The following is a 10,863-nucleotide window of genomic DNA, read 5'->3' as shown; positions in this document are numbered from 1 at the left end:
TAGCGAAAAACATTCCTGAGCCACTTCCTTTTGTCCAGTTTGAATACACTTAGGAATGCTCTAATGCCCTTAATATTCATCTCAGTCACTATGAAGAGGAAGATAAGCAGGAAATCCTTTCTCCTGGCCACAGGTGGTGTCCCTTGGCACTTCTCTAACCCAATCCTTCCCAACCTCCTTGGTAGACTCATCATCCTCTGAATTTTTTCCAATCTCACCCTCTGCTCTCCTCCTTGGCAATCTCATCCCTTCCCTAAGCTTCACCAAGGACTCACATCATTTTTCCAGCTCAGACCTCTCCACTGAGTGTCAGATGCCTACACCAAACTGCCCATTTAGCACCAGATCCTTCAGACACATTATTAGAATCCTTACAGCTGCCTATGCTGGAAAACCCAACTCAAACCGGCTTGCAGAGCAAGGGGATTTGCTTCAAGTGGTAGGGCAGGTTACAGTGGTAGCACCCTGGGCTCTGGCACTGCTTTCCTTCTAGTGCCTGGACTTTTCAGGCTGGTGTAGCAAGATGGCTGTTGCCATTCCAGACACACTCAGATATGACAATGCCTAGCAAAATAAAAAGGATCCTTTTCTTCCAGGGGTCTTTTTAAAATTAGAGCTGCAGCTGCTGGCCTACACCCCCAGCAATGCCAGATCTGAGCATGTCTATGACCTATGCTGCAGCTTGAGGCAACACTGGATCCTTAAGCCACTGAGAGGGGCCAGGAATTAAACCCGCATCCTCACGGACACTGTGTTGGGTTCGTAACCCAGTGAGCCACAGCGGGAACACTGGGGGTCTTTTTTGAAGAACAAAATACCCTTTCCCAGAAACTCACCAGAAGCAATGTTCACCTTTCAATGACCAGAAGTGAATCACTGGGTCTCTGCCCACAGCGAAACCAGTCAAGGGCAAGTGGACTGAGTCTGCCACGATCGGCTAGGGATCAGCAAGATTTACCCTGATCCCTGGACTTTGGGCAGAGGAGTGACATGCTTGGATTTATATTTTGCAAAGGCTGCTTTGTATGGAGAACAGATTATAGGGCCACAAGAGCATTCGGGAAATCACTGCGGTAGTGCAGTGAGAAATAACCACGTGAATTTGATAGTGGAGACAGAGAAGTGAATGAGTTTGGATACTGAAGAGGTGGAATGGACAGGACTCCGCCAGGGATAAGATAGGGAGGGTCAGGGGATGAAGACAAGGCAGGTATCATGGATGAAGTTTAGGTTTTGGCTGAGCTACTGGCTGAATGGTGAGGCTGTTCACTGAGATGAGAAAGAGTAAGCCATACTGTTTGCGGGAATGGGGGAGATGGCAGAAGGGTCTCTTTCGGACAGGCAGCGTTTGGGGGGTTTCCATAAGCACTATTGCTTGTGTACCTAATAACCATTCCCCAGCTTCCCCCCCCCCCGCCCCCCTTCATTGCTAACAGAGCCTTGATTTTTGCGGAGGAGTCCAGACCCTCCCTGGTTCCCTATTGCTCTTGGGGCAAAGTCCAAGCTCCTTATTGTGGCTGTGGGTCCACCCCCACAAGCCCCAGGCTCTCCCATTTAAAGTGTGACGCTCTCCCACTCTGCCCCACCATAAGAGGAAGCCTTTGTACTGGGTGTTCCCTCTACCTGGACCATCCACCCCTATACTGATCTCTGCTCAAACACACCTCCTCTGGACAATTTTCTATTTGGGAGATGGCTTATTAATATCTATCCATTCTAGGAGTTCCCATCATGGCGCAGTGGAAACAAATCCAACTGGGAACCATGAGGTTGCGTGTTCAATCCCTGGCCTCGCTCAGTGGGTTAACGATCCGGCATTGCCATGAGCTGTGGTGTAGGTTGCAGACGTGGCTCGGATCCCACGTTGCTGTGGCTCTGGCGTAGGCTGATGGCTACAGCTCCAATTCCACTCCTAGCTTGGGAACCTCTATATGCCACGAATGCAGCTCTAAAAGGACAAAAGACCAAAAAAAAAATATATATATATATCCATTCTACACAGTGAAGTCCATGAGGAAGGAGCCATGTCTGTTTTGTTCTTTGTGGCCTCCCCAGCACCCAGTCTAATGCTGGGTGTAGTAAGTCTGCAACAAATATTTGACAAATGAAGGACAGAAGCAAGTAGAGTACCAACCTGCCAGCCCCAGCTCTACACCAAGAAAGTAGCTGATTGTTAAAATGAGGATGATTTATTCAAATGAGGAGGCAGCTTTGAGATAACCTTTGAGATTGAAATATAAAGTATTAAGGAGAAGTTCCCACTGTGGCTCAGTGGGATAAGGACTTGATGTCACTGTAAGGATGTGTGTTGGATCCCTGGCCTCACTCAGTGGGTTAAGGATCTGGCATTGCCATAAGCTGTGGTGTAGGACTCAGCTGCAGCTCCAATTTTATCCTTAGCCTGGAAACTTCCATATACCAAAGATAATGGCCAAAAAAAAAAAAAAAAAAAGACTCACAAAGAAGAGGAGAGAAAGAACTCAAAGAAAATAAGAAATGAAAAGGGAGAAATCACAATGGATACTGCAGAAATACAAAAAACCATAAGAGAATACTATGAACAATTGTATGCCAACAAATTTGACAACCTAGAAGAAATGGACAACTTTCTTCTTGTCCCACCAAAACCAAATCATGAAGAAATAGATCAATTGAACAGACTGATTACTAGAAATGAATTTGACTATGTAATAAAAACACTCCCTACAAACAAAACTCCAGGACCAGATGGCTTCACAGGTGAATTCTACCAAACATACGAAGAGGAATTTATACCCATCCTTCTTAAATTTTCCAAAAGGCTGAAGAAGGAGGAACAATCCCAATGACACTCTATGAAGCTACCATCACCCTCATACCAAAACCAGACAAAGATACTACCAAAAAAGAAAACTATAGGCCAATATGTTTGATGAACATAGACACAAAAATTCTCAACAAAATTTTAGCTAACTGAATCCAACAACATATAAAAAAGATCATACACCATGACCAAGTGGGATTCATCCCAAATACACAAGGATGGTTCAACATATGCAAATCAATGCCATACACCACATTTACAAAAGAAAAGTCCAAAACCACATGATCATTTCAATAGATACAGAAAACCTATTTGACAAAATCCAAAATCCTTTCACGATAAAAATTCTTACCAGAGTGGGTAAAGAGGGAACATATCTTAACATAATATAGGCCATTTATGACAAACCCACAGCCAATATAATAGTCAACAGAGAAGAGCTGAAAGCCTTCCCACTAAAATTTAGAACAAGATAAGGATGACCACTCTTACCACTTTATTCAACATAGTATTGGAATTCCTAGCCACAGCAACCAGACAAAGAAAAGAAACAAAAGGTATCCAAATTGGAACAGAAGAGGTAAAATTGCCACTCTCCACAAATGACATGATATTATATATTGAAAACCTTAAGGACTCCACACAAAAAGGACTCCAACTGATCAAGGAATTCAGCGAAGTATCAGCGAAGTAGCAGGACCACAAGATTAACATTCAGAAATCAGTTGCATTTCTGTATACTGACAATGGAATATTAGAAAAGGAATGTAAAAATACAATACCTCTTAAAATCACAGCCCCCAAAATTAAAAACCTAGGAATAAACCTGACCAAGGAGATGAAAGACTTATATGCTGAGAATTATAAAATATTCATCAAGGAAACTGAAGCAGATTCAAAGATATGGAAAGAGGAGTCCTCCACGTGGCGCAGTGGAAACAAATCCGACTAGGAAACATGAGGTTGTGGTTCAATCCCTGGCCTCGCTTGGTGGGTTAAGGATCCGGTGTTGCCTTGAGCTGTGGTGTAGGTTGCAGAGGCAGCTTGGATCCTGCCTTGCTGCAGCTGTGGTGTAGGCTGGCAGCTGCAGCTCTGATTCAACCCCTAGCCTGGGAACCTCCATATGACATGGGAGTAGCCCTAAAAAGCAAAAAATAAAAAACAAAGAAATGGAAAGATATTCCATGCTTCTAGATTGGAAGAATTAATATTAAAATGGCCATACTTAGAGTTCCTGTCGTGGCTCAGCAGTAAAGAACCTGACTAGCATCCATGAAGATGCGGGTTCGATCCCTGGCCTTGCTTAGACCCAGCATTGCCACGAGCTGTGGTGTAGGTCACAGATGTGGCTCAGATGCCATGTTGTGGTGGCATAGTCTGGCAGCTACAGCTTCCATTCAACCCCTGGCCTGGGAACTTCCATATGCCACAGGTATAGCCCTGAAAAGAAAAAAAGAAAGAAAAAAAAAAGATCATACTATTCAAAGCAACTTATAGATTCAATGCAATCTCTATCAAATTACTCATGACATTTTTCACACAATTAGAACCATCAATCCAAAAATTTGTATGGAACCATAAAAGACCCAGAATTGCCAAAGCAATCCTGAGGGGAAAAAAAAAACAAGCAAGAGGCATAACTCTCAGAGACTTCAGACACTTTTACAAAGCTGCAGTAATCAAGACAGTGTGGTACTGGTACAAAAAGAGACATACAGGAGTTTCCGTCGTGGTGCAGTGGTTAACGAATACAACTAGGAACCATGAGGTTGCAGGTTCGATACCTGGCCTTGCTCAGTGGGTTAAGGATCTGGCGTTGCTGTGAGCTGTGGTGTAGGTTGTAGACGCAGCTCAGATCCCATGTTGCTGTGGCTGTGGCGTAGGCCAGTGGCTACAGCTCCAATTGGACCCCTAGCTTGGGAACCTCCATATGCCATAGGAGCAGCCCAAGAAAAGGTCAAAAGACAAAAAAAAAAAAAAGACGTACAAACCAATGGAACAGAATCGAGAACCCAGATATAAACCCAGACATCTATGGTCAATTAATCTTCAACAAAGGAGACAAAAATATAAAATGGGAAAAAGTCTCTTCAGCCAGTGGTACTGGGAAAACTGGACAGGTGCATGTAAGTCAATGAAACTAGAACACACCCTCACACCACGCACAAAAATAAACTCACAATGGCTTACAGACCTAAAGACAAGATACCATGAAACTTCTAGAAGAGAACATAGGCAAAACATCCTCTGACGTCAACTGTACAAATGTTTTCCTAGGTCAGTCTCCCAAAGCAATAAAAACAAAAATAGGAGTTCCTGTCGTGGTGCAATGGAAATGAATCCAACTAGGAACCATGAGGCCGTGAGTTAGATCTCTGGCCTCACTCAGTTAAGTATCCGGCGTTGTCGAGAGCTGCGGTGTAGATCGAAGACACGGCTCGGATCTGGCATGGCTGAGGCTGTGGTGTAGGCCAACAGCTGTAGCTCTGATTCAACCCCGAGCCTGGAAACCTCCAGATGCCTCAGGTGCAGCCCTAAAAAGCCAAAAATAAATAAATAAATACAAAAATAAGCCTACGGGATCTAATCAAATTTACAAGCTTTTGTACAGCAAAGGAAACCATAAAGAAAACAAAAGACAACCTATGGAATGGGAGAAAATACTTTCAAACAATGCAACCGATGAGGGCATAATCTCCAAAATATACAAACAATTCATACAACTCAACAGCAAAAAAGTAAACAACCCAATTGAAAAGTGGGCAGATAGATCTGAATAGACATTTCTACAAAGAAGATATATAGATGGCTGACAGGCACATGAAAAAATGATCACTACTAATTATTGGAAAAATGAAAATCAAAACTACAATTAGGTACTGCTTCACACCAGTCAGAATGGCCATCTTTAGTAAGTCTACAAATAACAAATGCTAGAGAGGGTGTGGAGAAAAGGGAACACTCCTGCAATGTTGGTGGGAATGTAAATTGGTACAACCACTATGGAAAACAGTATGGAAGTATCTCAGAAAACTAAATCTAGAACTACTATATGATCCAGTGACCCCACTCCTGGGCATATATCTGGACAAAACTTTCCTTGAAAAAGATATATGCACCCCTATGTTCATTGCAGTACTATTCACAATATCTAAGACATGGAAACAACCTAAATGTCCGCTGACAGATGAATGGATTAAGAAGATGTGGTATATATACACAGTGGAATACTCTCAGCCATAAAAAAAGAACAAAATAATGCCATTTGCAGCAACATAGATGCAACTAGAGATTCTCATACTGAGTGAAGTCAAGTCAGAGAGAGAAAGATTCTATATCACTTATCTCTGGAATCTAATATATGGTACTAAGGAAGCTGTCTACAGAAAAGTAACAAACTCATGGACATGGAGAACAGACTTGTGGTTGCCAAAGCAGAGGGGGAGGGAGTGGGATAGACTGGGAGTGTGGGGCTAGTAAGTACAAACTATTGCATTTGGAGTGGATAAGCAATGAGATCCTGCTGTACAACACAGGGAACTAACTATATCTAATCACTTGTGATGGAACATGATGGAGGATGTGAGAAAAAGAATGTATTTGTGTAACTAGGTCACTTTGCTGTACAGCAGAAATTGACAGAACATTGTAAATCAACTATAATAAAATTTTTTTAAGTACTGGGGAAAAAACTCCTGACACTAAACCTTATCTGTAAAAAACCTTTTCAATCACTTCATATTCATTATTCTAAGTTTTTGGAGCACATCTGATATTTGCGTCAAAAGATGAATTCTTCTTGCATCAGGACATAACAGATATGTGATTTACAGGAGTATTAAAGACTCCTGCTTATGTTCTAACCAGAAAAACATTCACTGAATCCATCCTTTGGGTCTTTGATAAATTACCTGTACAAAGCAGTTTAGATCACTGATTTACTACTAAAGGAAGGACTGAAGAGAAGGAAGGGGACAAATGATGCTAAGTTTCATACACCTGCACACACCTGAGCCAGTATTTTAAGCTTCATCCATTTGCTTCCTAAATTCTTTTCTGAAAGGTAGATTCTTATATACTGATATAGTGTATCACTGATTATACCTATTGTTCAAGACACATGAGATGATTAGAAAGCTCTGCATTTATTTTATACATGAGAGAAAAATGAAGCAACACATCACAAGCATTTCTTTATGGATGGTAATATTTAGAAAGATACTAAAGTAGGCACTGAAATTGTTTTTGTTTTTTGCTCTTTAGGGACCTGCACAGATGGAGTTTCCCAAGCTAGGGGTCGAACTGGAGCTACAACTGCTGGCCTACACTACAGCCCACAGCAATGTGAAATCCGAGCTGCTTTTGCAACCTACAGCACAGCTCATGGCAATGCCGACCCTTAACCCTCAGAGCAAGGCCAGGGATCGAACCTGCATCCTCCTGGATCCTAGTTGGGCTCCATAATCGCCGAGCCACAAAGGGAACTCCCTGTTTGTTTAATGAATGGATTTAAGGAAGGATATTAAATAAGTACTAATCTTTTGATTAATAAAAATCCTCAGATATGGCAGAAATCATGAATTTTTGACGAGTGAAGTGTGAGAAGCACCGCTACAGAGGATGATGGGGCTTTTATCCTTTCTACATCCTCAATGATCATTACAGTTCTTGCTTACAACATCGCAAATGTGCTTCCAGTTTTAGATTGCATCACATTTTCTTCCCTGACCTAGTTCCTGTAACTCCTGACTCTCCAGTAAATGAGTGAGTTACGGTTGGGTGATTAGACAGATAGATGAAAAGATGACTTTTACAGACTACGGCATATTTCACATCTAAATCCGAGTAGCTGATGGGCCACTATAAGTTATTATGTCTCAAAGAAAAGAAGTGTCACACAACACTGCAGCTCATAGCAGGCCAGAATAGAGCTGATTTTCTTTTATAACCAAACAGGGCTTTGAACTTGGCATGACATGACAAATAACCACCCCCGCTCTCTTAGCATGTGGCTAACTCTTATACCAGCCACAAGAGCTACCATCTCTTTGATTGGCATTCTTTGCAAAATCACCTCGCTCTGCAGTTTCCGAGCATTTGGAAGGATGACAAAGGTTTCAGCTTAGTTTTAGCTAGAGCGGCAGATTCAGAAAAAGAAAACCAAAAGGAGAGAAAGCAGTATTCATCCACTGATAAATAATTCAGGGTATGCTGTAGGCAGGGCACTGTTCTGACATAGACACCTTCCTTTGTCACAGCAGGTAAATAGTGAGACAAGAAGTTCCAGTGATTTTGAAAGGCTGCCACCCAAAGCAAATGACACCTTCACCATCACTTATTCCAACTACTTACTATGAAAATTTTCAGTCATACAGAAGAAATAGAGTATAGCAACCAGCCTTATACTCATCACCCAGATTCCATAATGGTTATAATGGTGTAATGGTCTTGCTGGTTTTTTTTTCCTATTTTTTTCTTCCTGTATCATTTAAAAATAAATTGCAAAAAGATATCAGGATGGTGAAGTAGGAGGATGAGGAACTCACCCCTCCCCGAACCCTCCATGAATACATCAAAAATACATCTCTACATGTGGAGCAATTTTCACTGAAAACTAACTGGAGACTGACAGAATGACTCTTGTAGAACCAAGGCCATAAGAAAGATCCATACAGAATTGGGTAGGAAGGGAAGAAGCAGCAATCAGGTCAAGACCTGATTGACCTGAGCCCCAGGGAAGGGACTCAGAAGAGGAAGGGGATTACATGGGCAGAGATCCCCCCTGGAGAGCAAGCAGTTCAAGCCATGTATTGACCACACCAGCCCTTGGGTAGGGTCTGACATGGGGAAGATAAATCCCCTAGGCTGTCTGGAAAGCCAATAGGACTAACAGGAGGAATGTGGGAAGCCTGTACTCTGCCTGTGAGGAGCATGTACATGCTTGCTTACTCCCAAAACAAGGCAGAGAGGGGGCAGATTGAAACTGCCTGGAATTCTGGCAGGTTTCTTGCAACTGCCGTGGCACACAAGCCAGCCTGAGCTGAGTACTTGCACCAGCCCTGCCTGCTCTGCAGCACAAAGCCACAGTGAGTGAGGGCTGCACTGGCCAAGGGGAGAGTCAGCTGTGAGGGATGATGGTGGCTTGGACCTGGAATGGCTTCTGAGTGGGGAGGGGAAGGCCATGAACTCGTGTTCATGGAGGTAGTGCATCAGAAGCCATCTGGGGCCCTGACTGTGGTCATGGCCACCACAGCCTGGCTCATGCCAAACACCAGCACCAGTTCCTCTTGCTCCAGCACTGCTCGCTCCCCTCTGGGACAAGGAATCAGTGCTGGGATAGTGGAGAGAAACATTTAAAGGAAACAGAGCTAGTTAAGCCCTGGCTCTTAGGGCTTCTGCTCCAGCAATTGGGACTTGCTGGCCCCAAAGCACAAGAGAAGCCCTGGCTCAAACCTAGTGCTGGCTCTAGCCCCTTCAACTCCAGCTCACCCCCTATCAAGGTGATAGCTAACAGCACACTCTGGAGAAAGGGGTGGAAAATGTATTTGATGAAATTATGGCTGAAAACTTCCCAAACCTAAAGAAGGAAACATATCCAGGCACAGGAAGCACATCATATCCCAAACAAGATGAACCCAAACACACCCACACCAAGAAATATCATAATTAAAATAACAAAGTTTAAAGATAAAGAGAGGATTCTAAAGATAGCAAGAGAAAAATAAAAGAGTCATATACAAGGGAACCCCCACATAAAATGATAAATTTTTTTTCTGTAGAAACTTTGCAGGCTAGAAAGGAGTAGCATGATATATTCAAAGAGCTGAAAGGGAAAATCCTGCAACCTAGGATACTCTGCCTAGTAATACTATAATTTAGAACTGAAGGAGAGATAAAGAACTTCTCAGACAAATGAAAACTAAGAGTTCACCAATACTAAACCTACCCTAAAAGAAAAGTTAAAGGTTCTTCTAAATGGAAAAGAAAAGGCTATAAGAAGAAACACCCATAGGAAAGGGAAAATCCCACTAGTAAAGGCAAATATACATGAAAGGATCAACCCCTTAAAAAGGCTAGTACAAAGATTGAAAGGCAAAAAATGTAAAATCAACTATAATAATCAGTAATGTATAAACATAAAGGTTTAAAATGACATTGAAAAGACACAATGTGTGAGAGAGGAGTAAATAGTGTAGATCTTTTATAAAGTGCTTGAATTTAAATGACTATCAGTTTAAAACAAGTAGATATAATTTTAGGTCAATATATATGAATGAACCCCTTGGTAACCACACCAAAACCTACAATAGATGCACAAAAGCTAGAGAGAAAGTAATACCAGCATGTCATTAAAGAAAAATCAACGGGGAATTCCCACCATGGCTCAGCAGAAAGAACCTGACTAGTATCCAAGAATCTGACTAGTATCCCATCATGGCTCAGCAGAAAGAATCTGACTAGGTTCAATCCCTGGCCTCACTCAGTGGGTTAAGGATCCGGTGTTGCAATGAGCTGTGGTGTAGGTCGCAGATGGAGCTCAGATCCCACGTTGCTGTGGCATAGGCCAGCAGCTACAGCTTCAATTCTGCCCCTAGCCTGAGAACCTCCATATACTATGGGTGTAGCCCTAAAAAGACAAAACAAAACAAAATCAACAAATCAAACCACAAAGGAAGAAACTAAAAGAAGAACAGAGAAGAACAACAAAACAACCAGAAAACAAGTAACAAAAAGGGTAATTAGTATATACCTATCTATAATCACTGTGTCAATGGACTAAAAATGCTCCAATCAAAAGATATAAGGTGGTTGATTAGATAAAGAACTAAGACCCATTTATATGCTGCTTACAAAGAAAGAGACTCACTTTAGAGCTAAAGACACACAGAGAGTGAAAGTGAAGGGATGGGAAAAGATATTTCATGCAAATGGAAACAGGAAGAGAGTGGGAGTAGCAATATACTCATCAAACAAAATCGACTTGAAACAAAGTGAGACTATAACAAAAGACAAGGTCATTGTACAATGATGAAGGGATCAATACAAGGAAAGGATATAAC

Source organism: Phacochoerus africanus, chromosome 8 (assembly GCF_016906955.1).
Source record: "Phacochoerus africanus isolate WHEZ1 chromosome 8, ROS_Pafr_v1, whole genome shotgun sequence".
In the NCBI taxonomy this organism is placed as follows: domain Eukaryota; kingdom Metazoa; phylum Chordata; class Mammalia; order Artiodactyla; family Suidae; genus Phacochoerus; species Phacochoerus africanus.
Note: the sequence above shows the minus strand (reverse complement) of the source record.